The 19,202-nt window shown below is 36.1% G+C and overlaps 1 protein-coding gene across 8 annotated transcripts in view; it reads left to right on the top strand.

Annotated features, from left to right (window-relative positions):
• The window catches only part of DLG2 (discs large MAGUK scaffold protein 2), a 1,704,777-nt gene that overhangs the window by 62,313 nt on the left and 1,623,262 nt on the right, over positions 1–19,202 (top strand). The window lies entirely within an intron of this gene.

Raw genomic sequence — 19,202 nt, 5'->3', positions numbered from 1 at the left:
GTGCAGAGCAATGTATGAAATGCTACAGGAGATACAATTCCCTCCGTAAAATAAAGTGATGGAACCAATATCATATCAGATCTATGCCATACTTACATATACCATTAAATCCTAACAGCAGTCTGGGGGATAGTTGTTATTTATCTGTGTTTTACAAATGAACAATCTCAGTCTCAGAGAAATGAAATATCTTGCTCAAGGACACATAGTAAGTGGTGGAATTGGGATTCCTGACAAACTACATGTTGAGGGATAAGGCAAAGATTACTGAGAAATGAAGAATGGTAACATATCATGAGCACAGAAATATTTATTGTTGAATGAATATACGATGTGTTGTTACACAGTGATGCTATAGAGATTAATTGTCATATGTGGGCTTGGAGTAGAAAAAAGGAAGAGTTCATTCTTTGATCTAATTTGGAATCTTTCATGTAGGAAATAAGGCTTGAGTTGGAGCTTGAAGAATGGGGAGAATCTGGTAAGGTGGAATGAGGTGAGGATGGAGAGAAATATTAAAGGAGGCAAATACCTGGAGCAAAAAAGGGCTAATAAGCCAAACCACTAAAAGTATATAAATTTAAAAATTAATCTGGGGTTAAGGACGAAAGGAACTGGAGAGTAAACTGGCTTCAGTATAGAATAATTATGGCAGTTAATACTAGAAATAAAGGTTGCAGCCAAATTGTACTGGATGTTCACTTCAATTCAACTAATACAAATTGAGAGTTTATTATGTGCCACATTGTATTTGCTAAGTCTCTTCTTGCTTCCTCACTTTTTCTTACAGCCTTCATCCAGTCTGTCAGGCAGGAGTTCAGAAATATCTTCAAAAACCTGATTTGTCTCACTACTTCTACTAATTCCACCCTAATCCAGACCATCATTCTATCTCATTTGTATTATTGTCATATTTTTCTAACTGGTCTCCTAGCTTTGTCCTTTGTCTCCATTAGGTCTCAACAAAGCAAACAGAGTGATTATAGTAAAATGAAAGGCAGATTACGCCTCTGCTTGTCTTAACAGTAAAATTTTTTACAGCCTACACAACCCCTGTTACCTTCCTGAACTGATTTCCTACTATCCTAACTCTAGGTCCTTCTCATTCCCTAATCATTCTCCTTCAGCCACACTGGTCTTGTTCTTCTTCATTGATGCCAGGCTTTTGGACTTACTTCTACTGCCTAGAATTTTCTTCCTCCCAATAGCAGTATGGTTTGCTCCCTCATCTCTTTTAGGTCTTTGTTTAAATATGACAATTATGAAGCCTTCCCTGATCATCCTACTTAAAATTGCATTGTTTCCTTCCTGGCACTCTTTATTCCCTTTCGCTGTTTTATTTTTCTCTAAAACACTTATCACATTTGATAGCCTGTATTTTTGCATCTTTGTTTTTACACCGCCCTCTCCCCCCGCAAATGTTAGAGATTTTGTTCCTGCTGTATCTGTAGCAGTTAGAACCTGTTGAATGAACGAATGAATGTAACTGTTGAATGCATCTATAGTGGCTCATTCATCAATTAAAAGTGTTTTGAACATTCTTTACCTTTCAGCCTAATATATGTCAACTATAACAATCTTCTTGCCTTTCCTTGGAATATGTCTTATTCATTCATGCCTCCCTGACTTGGACTGTGATGTTCTCATAATCTGCACTGCCATTTACTTACCTCTATGCTGAAATCTCTTACTCATCATTTACGGTCCTGTACAAGTGCTCCTTTTTGAAATCCTTTATGAGTAGTCCTTTCACCCCCAGGCATAGATTTTCGTTTCTCTTTGATATTATAGCATTACTGATTTAAATCTGTTAGGGCAATTACGTTTTATTGAAAATATCTGTTGTTCGATCTGGCCACCGCTCTCGCCCTTGGCCCCTGACTCCTGCAACTTCTCCAGGTCAGAGAACTATTTGTTTGTTTGTTTCTTTAAATATTTCTACTTGTGTTAATGCACGGTAGGCGCCTTATGCACAATAAATGAATAATAAATATTTTCGAATAAAAAAGTAATATAAGCAAGTTATTAAATTAGTGCTGAAGATAGATTTTAAGAATATGTTCTATTATCCTTTATGAGGTAATCCTATTAAGGTTTATGGAGATTTTTATTCTTTTTTCTTTTTTTGAGCTTTCCAAGGGTTTATTTTATGCTAGTCTACTCTCTCACCCTCCACCACCTAGGAAGATTTTTATTCTTTTCTGGCATTCCAGTAGTGCTGAATGGCATAGCATGATTTGGAGCTTTTTCTCATGGCACAAAGGTCACTTTTGAAAATGATGTATTTTAGGTAGAGGCTGTCAACCCTGGTTATCCAAGAAGCAGCAATGATGTTAAATGGATACAACTACACAATGACCTATTTCTGTAGCCTCTTTCTAGAAAAAAAAAAGTTTGAAACAATAACAAAAACACAAAACAACAACCCCTCCAAAAAGATCATCTATTAATTTAATGTTTCTAACTCAGAAACACTAACTAGTAAACAAAACTGAGGGCACAGAGTAGTTAAGTATAGAAAAAAACTGCTGCTGCTGTTTATTCTCCAACATGTGTTCTCTTGTTTCATAGTGGTAGAATTTCTGAATTTTACCTGTGTTTGAATTTATTGGCTTATGCTTTCTGTGTCTTAGTGTTTCAGAAATTCTTTTCTACCTTTAAGTCATAAACATATTCTACTATATTCTCCCTTAAAAATTTTAAAGGTTTTCCTTTCATGCACAGGTCTTAAATTCATATAGAATTTATTTCTGAGTATGTGTGAAGGTATTGGTCGATTTTCTTTTATCACATGGACAGGCAATTACCTAGAAACATGCATTCTTTCCTGTTCATTTCCTTAAACAAGATGATTTAACCTATTATCATGAAGTAGCATGTTTGCTAGTATATACACTTTCTCATATTTTAGAGTATTTTCTCTATTTCTAGTTTGCTAAAATCTCTCCCCTTCCCCTTCCTCCCAAATAACTGGATATGAGAAGGAATATGTATATTGGTGAATAACATGGTCTTTAGAATTAGATAGTCTGGATTCAGATCCTGGCCTTGCTGCTTATAAACTGGGTAATATTGGGCTTCCCCGTGGCACAGCTTCATTTGTAAAATGAGAATGAAAATACATCAGAGGTTGTTGTGAAGATTAAATAAGCTTATAGATACATAACTTAGAACTTTGACTGGAACACAGTGAGCAGTCTTAATTATTACCTAATATTATCTTTTGAGATAATTTTATGTTTTTTCTCCTTTAATTTGTTGAATCGAGAAATGACAATAATAGAATTTTTTTTATTGGCAAAGCATCCTTGTATTCATAGATTACAGTATTGCTGTATTTCAGTATGTCTGTATTCAGTGTGATATAACTAAAAGTTGTATTACTAGAATATATTCTGTTGTTTTATTGAGTGTTGAACATCAGTGTTCATAAATAAAATTGGCCTATACTATTTATTTTTTTTAGTTTTTGGTACTCTCTGTGGCTGAGTTTGGTTTCAAATTTATATTAGGGTCATTTATGAATTGACAGGAGTTCTTCCTCTTTCTTTTTCTTCCCCTCTATTCTCTAGAACTATTTGTATAAAATAAAGGTTATTTGCTTTTTGAAGATTTGGTAGAATTGCTGTAAACCATCTGGAAAAGTGTTTTATCATCTTTTATTTTGATAGAATTTTGCTACTAATTTGTTTTCTTTAAAAGTTTTAGTTTTTAGGTCTATTCAGTTTCCTTTTTGAACTTTAAAAATTATATTTATTCTGTTCATCTATTTCAAATGATGGTCATGAAATTGTTACTGTACTTGCTTTGTTACGGAAACAACAGGCCAGTCAAGAAACAAGCACCACTTGGAGGGTTGGAGCACTCAGATGTATTACTCCGGCGGGCTCAGAGGGGCTTCTGCTCCGAAGCTCTGAGCACCTCCAAGACGTGCACATGAGGTTTTATAGGGTAAAGTACAAGCTTGGGGTATTCGGCCAATAGGCATGGAACAGCTTAAGCAGCATTATCATCACAAAAGTGGAGGCAGGGAGGCAGCAAACCAACATTCCAAAGCCAGCTATTTACCTTTGAAAACCCAGCTGGCTAGCAAAAAACACGAACAGCAAACCAACACTAATTAACCTAGATTTACAAGTTAGTCTAGCAGGACTCAGATCAGTATTCCAATACTTAGATTTGTGAGTTATCTTGTTAGCCCGGCCCTGCCTCTCCTTCACATTCCTAGACTTCTGAGTTATCTTGTTAGACCAGCCCGGTTTTTCCTTCACAGCTTAAGATTAAAAATGTTTATTTTTATTGTCTTGTTTTCAGTTCAAAAATTGTATATTTATGTATTTTCTTTTCCTCGATCATTTTTGCTGCAGGCTTATCTATCTTAGTAGTCTTTTCAAAACTAAGTTTTGGCTTTGTAAGTTTATCCTTTAAAATTTTTTTGTAGCTTTGTATTCTGTTTTGTTATTTTCTACTTTTTATTACTTCTTTCATTCTGTGTTCTTCAATTTTATATTTCTTCTCCCTTCTTAATGAGAACACTTTGCTTGTTCATATTGGCCTCCCTCCGCCCCCACCGAATATGAGCATTTAAAGTTACAAATTTTTCTCCTGGAACTACTCTAACTCTGCGCTATCCAATACTGTAGCCATGTGACTATTTACATTTTAGTTGAAATGAATTAAAATTCAGTAAAATGAAGATGTATTTTCTTACTTGCATTAATCATATGTGTCTAAAGGCTACTCCATTTGACTGAACAGAGAATAGTTTCATCATTGCAGAAAATTCTATAGATATTTTTTGTAAAACTTTTTATAGACAGTGTTGCGCTCTTTCAGTGTGTCTGTAACTGAGAAAAGACCTAAAGAGTAGTTTGATATTTTTCATAAACTGGATTTTGGAAATAATTTACTCTCTAATTCTTACAATTTAAAAATCTACCTCATCTTTTAGAACAACACGGTCTATCTTTTTTACTGGTTGATCCATCAATTCAGTATGTTTCTAAAACTTCAAGTTTGGGAACTTGTTAATTTTTTTTTTTTGTAATTTTGCAAGTTTTGCTGTGTGCATTTGAGGCTGTTGGGGCTACGTAGATTCAATCTATTTTTGTAATTCTGGCAATTACATATTGAGAGGTCACCCTGTGAAATACACACAGGTTCACTGCTTGTTCTGTCTTCTTGGTAAATTATTCATCTGATCATTATAATAAATACCTTCTTTATCAATAATGATAAATGTTAAGCCTCAATTTTTAAGCCCTTAAAAGTGGTCATTATTTTAATAATTTGCTTTTATGATCAATGCTTTTTCAAATTTACTCACACGTTAACTAACTTATTTCTTTATTCTGGCCTCTCATTTAGTTTGTTTATTCATTAATTAGTTTCTGTAATGGTTATTTTAGCAAGTATACACTAATGGAAAACATTACCTTTGCTTGTTTAAAACTATTTGAAACTGCTTTTATTTCTTTCTGCACCCTTGTTTCATTACTTAAAGGGGCACAAAATTCAAGATTGATAAGTATTTTCCCTCATTTTGCAGATATTTTTCCATTATCATCTAGTGTCTATTCCTGTTTTTAAGAAGCCATATTGTAGTTCATGGTAGGTAATTTTTTAAAAATCTAAAGTCATTAAAAAAAATTCTTTGTTATCCATATCCAGGGCTTATTTGTTTATTCAGTTTTATTTTTTGTGTGCTTAATCACCATGAAACAAATCATGGTTTTCATCAGTTATTGAAAAATTTCTCTCTTTAGCTCATTGAGAATTGCCTCTCCCACATTGTTGCTATAGTATTTTCTGTGACTTCTCTTGGACATATGTTGGCCTTGATCATTCTAATCTTCATATCTCTTAACATTTCTTTGTTCCTTTTTATTTCTTTCTCTCTCTCTATTGCATTCTGGATAAGAATTTTATCTGTTTTTTCTGCCTTCTTCATTAGTGCTTCTGTCACTGCTGCCTAATCAGTTTTCTGACCTAAGTCATTGAGTCCGTTGAGTTAATTTCAATGATTGTATTTTTCATATCTAGAATTTCACTTTTATTCTTTTCCAAATTTGCCTATTTTTTCTTCATGCTATTTTGTTTCTTTCTTATGGTTGTGTAACTTCTTTCATCTTTTTTTTTTTTTAGTTAAAAATCTTTCTATAATTATTATAATTATTTCCTCATCTGCCATTTTGTTTTTTTGTTTGTTTATTTATTTATTTTCTTTCATCTCTTTAATCAATTTAAATTCTGTTATTTTACAGCCTATTTCAGATTGTTATCTTTTCTGAGATTCCTAGGATGCTCATTGTTCTCTTTGATGTGTTTGCGGTCTTTCATAGTAGATTATTTTCCCATATGTTTTGTGAATTTAGATTTTAAATGATAAGTTTTAAAAACTATGTTTATTTGTATTATCCTGAATGTAAACATGAGGTTTCTGGAGCAGAAATCAAAGTGATTATTTCTTATCTATCTATCTATCTATTTATTTATTTTAAAGCTATTATTTCTTTTATCAATAACTGCATTAGTTCTTGCCCCAGTTCTTTCCTCCTATGGTGATGTGATGAGAGCCGAAGTCACTCTACATGTACTGAAGTCTGTACTGCAGAAGAGAAACTTTGAAGTTATAAATCTAACAATTTATATAGGATGATTCAAACAGCTGTCATACTCCCTTTCAGAGAGAGGATGAGAAACGTAATCTCTCTAATGTAAACAAGAAACAAGGAAAGAGGAATGGAAAGTTTTTGGGTTCTTACCCTTTAGAATGTAAATATATGTCTCCAGGGAGAAGATAAGACAACTTACTGTCTCTGGGTTTACAATGCCTGGAATATCTCTGTGTCTCATCTGCCTTTGAAATCTAAACACATACTCCTAGGAAGGTAAATCTCTCAGTTCTCTCACTAATCAGTCATCTTTTAATTCTAAGACTTGTTACCTAACTCAGTGTCCCAGTAAAATTTGTTCAGAAAGTCCTAACCATGTAGAAACATGAAAACATTCATTTCCTGACAGTAAAATCTTCAGTGGAACTCTTTTTCCGCTTCTCTGGGAATCCCATGTGGCCTCGCTTATAAGAATTTTTATCCAAAATGGTTTTGCTTTGCTTCTTCCAAAAATCCTTCCAGGATTTTTTCTTAATGTAAAGTTATTAGATGGGGGATTTCTATTAAAAAAAGAGAGGTAGTTTAATTTGGTTTCCATACCTTTGTGATTTCTCATCTGAGACACTTTACCTACCTTGTGGCTATCTGGGGAGAAAATGTTCCAGGCAGAAGGAGGAGCAAAGGCAAAACTTGAGAGAGTGTTAGAGGGACAGTGTGGCTGGAGGGGGAGTGAGTGATGGGCAGAATGGCAAGAATGAAGTTACAGCATTAGTGAGAGGGAAGGCAGATCTTGTAGAACTTCGTAGGTAGAGTCAGGGCTTTGGATTTTACTCCAAGTGATATGGGAAGCTACAGGAGGGTTTGTAACAGAGGAGGGACTTAATCTGACTTTTGATTTTTATGGTTCACTTTCACTGTTGTGTTAAGAATGGGTTATATAGATGGATAACTGGTGGGATTATCATGTTCAATACTGATTCCTTCCGACCCAGCCTCTAAGAAAGAAGTTGACTTCTTTTAGAGCTCCATGGAAACCAAATACTTAAGGCGGTCAATCCTGATAGAATGCTTTAGTGGCAAAAATGGGTCACTAGCCTGCCACTTCATATAATAGCACTACAATCCTTGCACCCTAATTCCTACAGGAGAGGCTGCTGTCTCCTAACTGAAGAATGCCAGTGTTGTTGGAAGAGAGTTGAAGGCCAAGTTTCTGCTGTGATGTCATCACTTTATTTTGATCCCTCTGTGATCATATCGGTAGAGATTGGTGCCTTCCTAATTAGGCAGCTTTAAAGTCCTAAAACCCAATGGCTAGAGTTTGATGTCCAGTCAGTCCTGTTGGATCCTTGTTCATTACCTCAGAATTCAGTGGGCAAAGAGGAACTCACCCACAGGCTACTGTTTTTTTTTTGCTATGAAATTCCTGTAGTAAAAACTGTTCAAGAAGGCCTGGTGTTTGATTGTTTGCTCTTGCTTTCATGACTAAGGCCCAAAGGTGGGATAGTGGTGGAGTATGGGTAGGAGAGGTTCCATTTTTTGAGGTGGGAACAATATGCACACTCAATAAATGTATTTTGAATGAAGTAAAGAAGGAAGATGAATAGAAGATTTTAAAAGGCTGTGCATAAAAACAAGACCCTGTACCATCAATATGTTTTTGGTAACTAAACAAGCTCCAGAAAGGCAGGGACTATTTTGTTCACCACTACATATCTAGCAATGAATATAGTTCCTTGTATATAATGCAGTCTATCTATGTCTGTATGTCTGTCTCCCTCCCTCTGTGTATATATATATTTTGAATAAAGGGTTGAATGTAGGAATGAAGAGGTGGATGAATGTGACGTGCTTTGCTCTTTAGGTGCTGTAGAAATGTCACAGTGAATACTTGCTGAGTTTTGGTACCAACATAGGTCCTTTTTTGGATTGGGAGAGACTTATATTTTGTACTTGTGCTTATGGTCTTACTACAGCATTGTCACTCAATGAGATTAATTTTTCAGTATTCAATATAGCAAATATTTTCTGTCCAGGAGAAGTTTATTGGGCAAATGCTGCAGAGAACTACAAATTATCACTCTGTTTTTCAGTCTTCTCTTGATAATTACGATCCTTTACCTTTAAAAAAATGCTTAGCATTTAAGAGTACATTCACAATTGTATGAGGTAGGCAGGTTGGGTATTACTGATAGTTATTTTACCTGAGAAAGATCTGAGGTCAGAGGAATAACTTGCCCTAGGTCACAGAACTAGTAAACTATGATGCCATAATTTAAATTGAATCTACAGTTTATTTAGCTAAACAGTTCTGCCTCTTAAATTGTAGCAGTGGTAGTGTCAACGTCTAAAACTAAGAACTTTGTATTGGGTTCAAGAGAGCTGTAACATACCCAGGGAGGTAATACAGTAGAGGACAGAGGTTTGAATCCTGTTCTAAAATTTCTTTAGCAAGTTATTTTATTTACTTCTCTAAGACTCAGTTTACTTATCTGAAAAATAAGGAAAGGTTTTCTCTGAGAATTGAAGAAGATGGTATATTAAATACATAATGTAGTGCTTGCTTTACAGTAAGTACTAGGAAAATAGTATGATGACATTATTATTATATGCTCAAGCCTGCTCCACTGTCACTCTCTTGTCTCTGGTATAGTCAATAGTGAAATCTAGAGGGTTTTTTTTTTTTTTTTTCGGCTGTTCCACATGTTTCTCATTTCTATATCTTTCTTTTATCTCTCCTTAACCTTGCATGATATATTAATCTTCTGTGAATCTTATGGTGCTCTCTATTTCTATAGACATTATCTGTTAATGACACTTCCAAAATTCTGAGGGATATTCAAGAAACACAGAGGATTGCCTATTTTTCTCCTAGCTGAATTTTAATTTATTTTCTTTACCAGCTTGCAGTTTTTATCGACTGATTAAATTAATAAAAATTCTCTGAAACAAAAGAATGTTTCCAATCTTAGGTATTCTATAGATCATCTAAATTGTTCTTTGTTCTTAGCTCCATAGCATGATCCACTCCAGCCTCAAATTCTGCACATGATGAATGTATCTAACTAGAATATTTTCCCCATCAACTTTGGCAGTACTGTCCATATCCTTTCAGTTCCATTCAACAGATATTCATCAAGCCCCTACTGTGGCAGTTAGGAATTGCATTCATCTGCAAGTAACAGAGACCTCAATCTTGTGCTTGATGAAATAAAAGTTTTTCCTGTTCAAAAAAAGAAGTCCAGAGGAAAACAAGCCAGGACTGATACAACGTCTTCATTATTTGATCAATTTCCCAGCTTCCTACTCTCTTTACAGTCCATTATTTGTGGCATGTGGCTTTTGTCTTCATGCCTGTCATCTCATGATACGAAGATAGCTGTCTACTACTACTCCAGGGCCACATGTAAATTGGAGGAAGTAAGGAAAAAAAATTGGCAGCATTAAATAAGGACTGAAAATCTTTCCTTGTGTCCATTGTCCAGAACTGAATCATAGTCAAATAGATCCTTTATCTGAAAGACAGTATAACAAAGTAAATATTTTCAGCAGGAAAAAAACAAATGGGAAAATGGATTTTGTGTAGGTAACTAGCAGTATTTGTCACACCTGTGTTGTGCTTAACACTGGGACACTATAAAGCTAAAAAAGGTACAGTTCCTTCCTTTTTCCACAATCTAGTCAAGGAGAAAAGTATGGAAGGAAATTACTATGAAAAGATGTGATTATATTGGCAAGTAGTTAATAATAGTTGAAATGTAGTGTTGTGGAACACAAAAAGAGGAGGGGAGCGACTAACTCAACTCTCAGTTCAGTTCACTAGCAGTTATGGAATGGTTTATTACTTTTTGAGATGCAAAGAAGAGTGAAATAGGTTTCTTCATTTTGGGGAGTGTATTAGTCTCCTAGGGCTGCCATTAACAAAATACCAGACACTGGGTGGCTTAAATGACAGAAATTTAATTTCTTAGAGTTCTGGAGACTGGAAGTCCAAGATCAAGGTGCCAGCAATGTTGGTGTCTGGGGAAAGCTCTCCACTTGGGTTGCAGATGGCTGCCTTCTTGCTGTGTACTCATGTGGCCTCTTTTTTGTTCTCAAGGAGGGAGAGGAAGGAAACTCTTTGGTATCTCTTCTAAGGATACTAATACTATTAGATCAGGGCTCCACCCTTTAAAAGAATTACTTTTTAAAATTGAAGTATGCATCAGTTACAATGCATCAGTTTCTGGTGTACAGCATACTGTTTCAGTCATACATGTACATATACATACATATATTCATTTTCATATTTTTTTCATTAAAGGTAACTGCTAGATACTGAATATAGTTCCCTGTGCTATACAGAAGAAATTTGTTTTTAATCTATTTTTATATATAGTAGTTAACATTTGCAAATCTTAAACTCCCAGTTTATCCCTTCCCACCCCCCTTTCCCCTTGGTAACCATAAGATTGCTTACTATGTCTGTAAGTCAGTTTCTTTTTTGTAGATGAGTTCATCAGTGTCTAGTCTTTTTTTAGATTCCACATATGAGTGATATCATATGGTATTTTTCTTTCTCTTTCTGGCTTACTTCACTTAGAATGACAATCTCCAGGTCCATCCATGTTTCTGCGAATATCATTATTTTACTATATTTTTATGGTTGAGTAGTATTCTACTGTATAAATATACCACAGCTTCTTTCTCCAGTCATCTGTTGATGGACGTTTAGGTTGTTTCCATGTCTTGGCTATTGTAAATAGTGTTGCTATAAACATTGAGGTGCATGTATCTTTTCAAATTAAATTTCCCTCTGGATATATGCCAGGAGTGGGATTGCTGGATCATATGGTAAGTCTATTTTTAATTTTTTGAGAAATCTCCGTACTGTTTTCAACAATGGTTGCATCAAACTGCATTCCCACCAACAGTGAAGGGAGGGTTCCCTTTTCTCCAGTCCTCCTCCAGCAGTAATCCTCTGTGGACTTTTTAATGATGGCCATCCTGACTACAATGAGGTGACCTCATTGTAGCTTTGATTTGCATTTCTCTGATAATTAGCAATATTGAGCATTTTTTCATGTGCCTATTGGTCATTCGTATGTCTTCATTGGAGAATTGCTTGTTATGTCTTCTGCCCATTTTTGGATTGGGTTGTTTGTTTTTTTTATTATTAAGTTGTATGAGCTGTTTATATATTCTGGAAGTTAAACCTTTGTTAGTCACATCATTTGCAAATATTTTCTCCCATTCCATAGGTTGTCTTTTTTTTTTTTTTTTTGCTTATGGTTTCCTTTGCTGTGCAAAAGCTTCTAAGTTTAATTAGATCCCATTTATTTATTTTTGCTTTTGTTTCTATTGCTTGGGTAGACTGCCCTAGGAGAACATTACTAAGATTTATGTCAGACAATGTTTTGCCTGTGTTTTCTTCTAAGAGATTTATATTGTGTTGTCTTATATTTAAGTCTTTAAGCCATTTTGAGTTAATTTTTGTGTATGGTGTAAGGGAGTGTTCTAGCTTCACTGATTTATATGTGGTTGTCCAGTTTTCTCAACACCACTTGCTGAAGAGACTATCTTTTCTCCATTGTATATTCTTGCCTCCTTTGTTGAAGATTAATTGACTGTAAGTGTGTGGGTTTACTTCTGGGCTCTCTATTCTGTTATGTTGATCCATATGTCTGTTTTTGTGCCAATACCACACTGTTTTGATTACTGTAGCTATGTACTATTGTCTGAAGTCTGGGAAGGTTATTCCTCCAGCTTTGTTCATTTTCTTCAGTATTACTTTCACAATTCTAGGTCTTTCTTGATTCCATATAAATTTAAGGATTATTTGTGCTAGTTTTGTGAAAAGTGTCCTGGGTAATTTGATAGGAATCACATTAAATCTGTATATTGCTTTGGGTAGTACGGCCATTTAACAGTATTGATTCTTCCAATCCAAGAACGTGGGATATCTTTCTATTTCTGTAAGTCATCTTTAATTTCTTGATCAATGTTTTGTAGTTCTCTGCAGTTAAGTCTTTCACCTCCTTGGTCAGATTTATTTCTAAGTATTTAATTTTTTTGCATGTGATTTTAAAAGGGAATTGTTGCTTTACTTTCTTTCCTGATATTTAATTATTAGTGTAAAGAAATACAACTGATTTCTGTGTGTTAGTCTTGTATTCTGCTACCTTGCCGAATTCTTCTGTCAGCTCTTATAGTTTTTGTGTGGAAATTTTAGGGTTTTCTATATATAGTATCATGCCATCTGATGTAGGGCTCCACCCTGATGACCTCATTTAACCTTAATTACTTTATTAGAAACCCCATCTCTAAATACTGCCAAATTGGGGAGTTAGGGCCTCAACATATGAATTTTGGGAGGACACAGACATTCAGACCATAACAGGGAGTTTATCACATGCTAAACTGACATATCCTCTTGGTGGTTTCTTTCACCTTTCTGAGGCTGAGTATAGCCTGGAAAAGCAAAGATAGTAGAGATACTGAAAGTAAAAATCAGACAACATTCTCTCTGGTTTAAGTAAATACAATAAAACCATTTTAAAAAAAGCAGAGTCTCTCTCACCTCTGGCCTCCCTAGTTCCAGGTGCTAAAGGACTTCTTTCACACTCACAGCATTGCCATGATACAGACTCTAAGCATGACAGCACACTCAGACTTAAGTATAATAGAGATCACCCAGGAAACTGTAAACTGTTTTTTGCCTGATGTCATGTTTTCTTGTCTTCTTGTTCCTTGTAAAAATAAGTTTTGTCACAATTGTCGATACATCTGAAAAAAGAGAAAAATCTGTTTTTCATCTCAGCTATATTGTTTTTTTTTTCTCTCCTATTCATTTTGGCAAGCATCCTGACACGTTAAAATGGAGTATATAATAAACTTGAGGCTAAAAAAAGAAACCAAGAGAGGAAAAATGACAGGAAGGCTGTTTTACATCAAGTAAAGAGAAATGACCTTAAGATGTATTTTTTCTATAGCCTTTCTGTCTCTATATACACTGGATTTCCTAGTGTATATGACTTCCATAGGAACACAAGTTCAACTCAAATATTTGCTGTTTCTATATGAATAGTAAAGTTTAGAAGTAGAAGTTGCGAAAAGAAAAATATATTCATGGTGCTTCTTTGAAAAATGACCTTGCATTTTCTAGTGCAGGCCAACAAATAAGTACCACCAAAAATTAAATCAGAGCGAAATAAAATAACACATACACAAAATAAATGAAGCTATAAAATCCCAACTCCCTCTCTCAAGTAAAAACATACCACCAGCAACACCAACAACAAACCTCACAAATAAACATGAATTACAACACATCTAATCATGTTCTTAGTTTTTAAAAGCAGGAACTAGCAAGACTCTCCATAAAGAGCAAGCAACTAGAACCTCTCTTCATGATCCTGTAATGGAGAACAATTGTGAAGAAATTTGGGCAAAGACAAGGCAAATTGATCAGGATATTGAAAAATGAAGGATTATTCTATAAAATAAGAAATATGGGTTATCCAATACGCAAAGGCCTATAGTGAATTTGAGTGCTATAAAAGGAATTATAGTCAGCTATTCTCGATATCCATACAGAACAACATAAAAATAAACAAAATAAAGTAAAATCAAATCTAAATGTATTAGGTGCTTACTGTATAACAGGTACTGTGCTATATACACTATATATGTATTATCTAGTTTAGTCTTCACAGTAATTCAGTGAGTTAGATATTTCTCTATCCTCATTTAATAAATGTGGATATTGAGACTGAGAGGAGTTAAGAAACTTAAAGATATAAGTAGTAGCAGGTAGTGGAGTCAGGATCAGGATCTAAACCTGCAAAGAGTGATGGAAAGATTATTGTAGGCAGAAGAAGTAGAAAATGTTAAAGCTTCAAGGTTGGGGAAAAGTTTGGTGTGCTGGTGTATTTGAAAGAAAGCCATTGTGACTGATGTTTAATAACAAACCTGATGAAGTAGGCAAGGCTAGATAAACTGGACCTTTCTTTTATGACAAGTAAAGAGTTTTGTTTTTTTATCTTTACTAAGAAACTTTAAGCAAGGGAGTGATATGATCCAGTTTAATATTTTAAGATTACTGTGGCTGTTGTGGATTAGGTAGGTGAGTGGTGGTTACTGAGTGAACAGTGAAATCATGTGTGTGTTGCAGTGGTGTGAAGTAAGACATGATGGTGACTTGGTCTGGTGGTGGAGACAAAGAAGAGTGGATAGATTCAAAATACATATTTTTAGGTAGTATTTATGGGATTTTATGATGGGTAAATTGTGGGTTAGTGATAGAGAGGTTGAAGATGTTATCATGGCTAACCACTTGACTTCTGGCAAGAGTAACTGGGTTGATGGATGTGTCATTTGCAGATATGGGTTAAATTGGGAGATGAAGTCTGAAATGCCTGTGAGAGGTACAGATTGAAGGTACAGATTGAAGTCATGTAGATAGTTGTAAATGTCAATTTGGAACCTAAAAGATAATCTGGGGTTGGTGATACATGTTTGGGACTTGTTAGTATATAGATACTATTTGAAGCAGTGAAAGTGATTGAAATTTCCTAGGAAGAGAGTTTAGAGTGAGGAAAGGATTAGAAAAACAAAACAAAACACAACTCTGAACAGTTCCAATATTTAGAAATACGGAGGAGAAGCAGGCAAAGAAGTCATAAAAGGAAAAACCAGAAGTGTTGGAAGAAAACAGAGCTTAGGAAGTTTTAGAGAGGTATTGTATTATGGAAACTAAGAAAATAAAAGAAGGAATTCAACTCCTTTCACAGCTTCTTAAAGCCAAATGAAATAAGACTCATGGAAACAGTAGGTGTGTTTGGCCTTAGGAAAATATTTTCAGTATTGTGACAGGAGTAAAAGCCAGATTGGAGTAGTTTGAGGAGTGAACTGAGTTCCATCACCAGCAAAATTGCAGATAGCATGTCCTGATAAAACCTCTAATGTAAAACACCTACAAATTCTAGGGAGAATAGCAACTATAATTGTAAATGCACAAATGAGCTCACAAGTAAGGGAAGTCCTTGGAGGTCAAAAAAAGGGGAGATGGAAATCAGAATTGTAGGTTGTTGCTGATCATGGCTGTCCCTGAGGGCATTTACTGATTTTTGGTAATCTACTTTTAATGACCACAGCACTGCAGGAGAAAAATCCCTGCATTCACTCACTTGGGAAATTATCAGAGAATCGACATAAAGCCATGACTTTTATTTTATGAGTAATATGAGGGCAGAGTTAGAAAAAAAAAAAAACTCTTTGTCAACCTAGGAAGGTAACAATGCAAATTGTCTCTTGGCTTGGGCTCTGAGAAGAAAACAATAGAAATACCTGTCTTGAGAATTGATGACTCTTTAGATCACTTTCAGGTTAAAATTTGTGTCACTTTTGTGATCCGAACAATCTCAAGCTGAGGAAAAAAAAAAAAAAAGCAAAACAACTTGAAGTTGTTTGTTTGATAGTACTCTTGGGTGACTGGTGGAAGCAAATGCTTCATTGCAGCTTCAATCCAGGCTTCCATGAGAAAAAGTTTCAATAAAACATGAATTGAGCATTAAACTAAAAAATACCTGAGAAGTTGGCATGAATGAGACTCAGCAGAAAATATTGCTAAACTCCTCAGTTAATGTAAATGTTTAAATAAAGGGTAGACTGTCTAAGTATAAGAAAGGAACAAGATGCAATAAAAAAGGTGCAGCAGATTAAGAAATACAATATAGAACTTACAATAAGTGTAGTAAAAAGTGGATGATATAAATGAAGATTATGTTGATACAGGCAAAATGGGGGTGCAAGTGGATGGCCATGTCCCAGGTCTCACTTGAGCCCCTGGGGTGCTCCCCACCAAGTGAGGGTCTTTGGCTTCGTGCAGGAAAGAAATCAAGAACAAGCCATAGCTGAGTAAAAGGAGATTTATTTAGAGAGCTGTACGGGGGAAGGAGGTGCTGGGTAAAGTAAAGGTAGATACACTCTCCAGAGACAGAGTGTGGGCCATCTCAGAAGGCGCGCGCGAGAGAGAGCGAGAAGAGAGAGAGAGTGAGCGAGGAGAGAGAGAGAGAGAGAGCGAGGAGAGGGAGAGAGAGAAGAGAGAGAAGAGAGGAGAGAGACCTCTTGGTGTAGTGTTGCTAGTTTTTATATACTAACAAGTGAGAGGATTATTCCAACTACTTTAGGGAAGGGGGAGGATTTCAAGGAATTTGGCCACTGCCCTCTTTTTGACCTTTCTTGATTAGCTTCAGAGCTATGTTGTTGCTTGTGGGTGTGTCAGTCACCATGCTAGTACATTACAGTATGTATAATGAAGCTCAAGGTCCACTGGAGGTTGAATCTCCTGCTATCTTGGGTCTCCCGGTCTATTGGGAGTTGACTTGGTGCTAATTGCTGTGTCATTCCTTTAATGGCTGTGTCCTGCCCCCTTCCCTTCTGTCTCAATGTTACCGAACAAAAGTTTGTGTGCCCCATGCATGTGAAGCCAAACAAACCTAAAGGTTGGAGTTTGGAACAGAGAAAGGTTTATTGCAAGGCCAAAACAAGGAGGACGAGTGACTCGTGCTTGAAAAACTCAAACTCCCTGATGGTTTTTGGGGGAATCATTTTTATAGGCAAGATTTGAGGTGAGGGCAGCAGGGTATGTGATTTTCTTCCATTTGGTTGGTGGTGAGGTAACAGGGAGGTGTTCCAGGAATCTTGTTCTCAGCCTGATGTCACCATCCTCCACCTGGGTGGGGGCCTTAGTTCCTGCAGAGGAACTGAAAGATATTGTTATGTATATTCCTTGAGGAGGAACCAGAACTCTGCCTCAAGGCTGCACTATTGTTTCTTGACTATTTCTCCCTTGTCTCTGTGTCCCCTCCCTTCCCTGTTTGAATCTGCCCTTTGGAACTCAGGGAAGGTCAAGGAGGCTGAAAGAAGCCTGTCATATTAACAAGGAATGGAGGACACAAAGTATTTGTACTGGGGGTGGGGGGCACCCACAGGGTCCTGCTCCGTTTCAATCAGACTAAAGAAAATTAAAGATTAATGAAATAAAAAATGTGTCTGCAGAAATTATCACAAAGAGAATTATGAAAGAGATTAAGAGACATGGAGGTTAGAAAGAAGGTCTGACATGTCTCATTGGAATTCTAGAAGAGACTAGAAAAAATGTGGCAGAAGCAATTTGCAAGCCCTGGATGAGAGTATTCCAGAATTGATGGAATACATAACTCTGTTTCAGGAAGCACAGAAAATACCAACCAAGAAAAATAAATATATTAGAAAAGAAGGATGGAAATTAATGAGCCAAGAATCTACTTAAGAAAGTTAGAATAAGTTGGAAGCTCAATAAATAAGAAAGAAGGAAATAATAAAGTAGAAAATATACTGAAAAAGAAGGCAAAAAGAATAAAGATAAGATTAAAGCAAATCAGCTTCTGAGCAGTTTATAAATGCAGAGAGGAAAGAATGGAGGGAAGAAGGAGGAAAGGAGGGAGAGAGGGAAGGGGAGGGGGAGAGAAGGGGTCGGGGAGGGGAAAGGGAAGGTAAAGAAGAAAGGAGGACTGTTTAGAAATGAAAAATTTAAACTACTTAAACATGTGTGTTTAATAAGCTAAAAGGAAAGAAAGGAGCAAGGCTGTGTTTAAATGGTTCATGTATAGATGCTGAAGTGGATTTATGGTGCTGTTTCCTTGAAAGCAATATAGTTAAGATAGATTTGGAATATTGTGTACTATAAACCATTCCCTTATCTGAAGCTATTTGCCTGGGTCCTAAATAGAGGCTGTTTATCTGTATGGAAGTGACTTAGATCCTGTAGGCAAGAGTGGGATATTTCATTCTTGCTGATACAATTTCAAAAGCTGTTCCTGATCACCTGATTTTAGAGTACAAAGTTTCTCAGTGAATAAGAAAGCAACAGTCATTCAAAGAAAGAAGTTGTTATGATCCTTTATAGCTGCAGCATTTTCTCGGGAGAAATAATGTTTCCAGCTAGGTTTGATGCAGGAAAACAGATGTGGGGCGTGAGGAGGGCCGAGTCCCAGGTCTCCGTTGAGCCCCTGGGACGTGCCCTGCCAAGTGTGGGTCCTTGGCTTCGTGCAGGAAAGAATTCAAGTGCGAGCCACCGTTGAGTTTAGGTAGATTTATTTAGAGAGATACATACTGCATAGAGTATAGGGCAAGAGAAAGGAAAGGAAAGAGATGTGGGAATTGGGCGCTCAGGTTAAAGTAAAAGTAGGTACACACTCCATAGACAGACTGTGGGCCATCTCCAAAGGGGAGAGAGCGAAAAGGGGCACTAGGCATGGTGTTGTCACTTTTTATGGTGTCAGTAGCTTCACAGGCCTACAGGTGGGATCAATCCAACTGCCCTGGGGAAGGGGCTGGGATTCCCAGGAATTGGGCTACTACCGCCCATTCTTTGGCCTTTTGCGGTTAGCCTTGGGGCTGTCATGGCGCCTGCGGGCATGTTATTTGATCACACTGTTACAATGAGCATATAATGAAGCTCAAGGTCTACTAGAAGTTAAACCTCTTAATCCTTAAGGTGCCCACTAGGAGGTGAATCTTCCACCATTTTGGTGTTAAATTGCTGTCATTCCTTGAGTGGCTGTGGCC

The sequence above is a fragment of the Camelus ferus genome, chromosome 10 (assembly GCF_009834535.1).
Source record: "Camelus ferus isolate YT-003-E chromosome 10, BCGSAC_Cfer_1.0, whole genome shotgun sequence".
In the NCBI taxonomy this organism is placed as follows: Eukaryota; Metazoa; Chordata; class Mammalia; order Artiodactyla; family Camelidae; genus Camelus; species Camelus ferus.
Note: the sequence above shows the minus strand (reverse complement) of the source record. Positions and strands in the feature narration are given on the sequence as shown.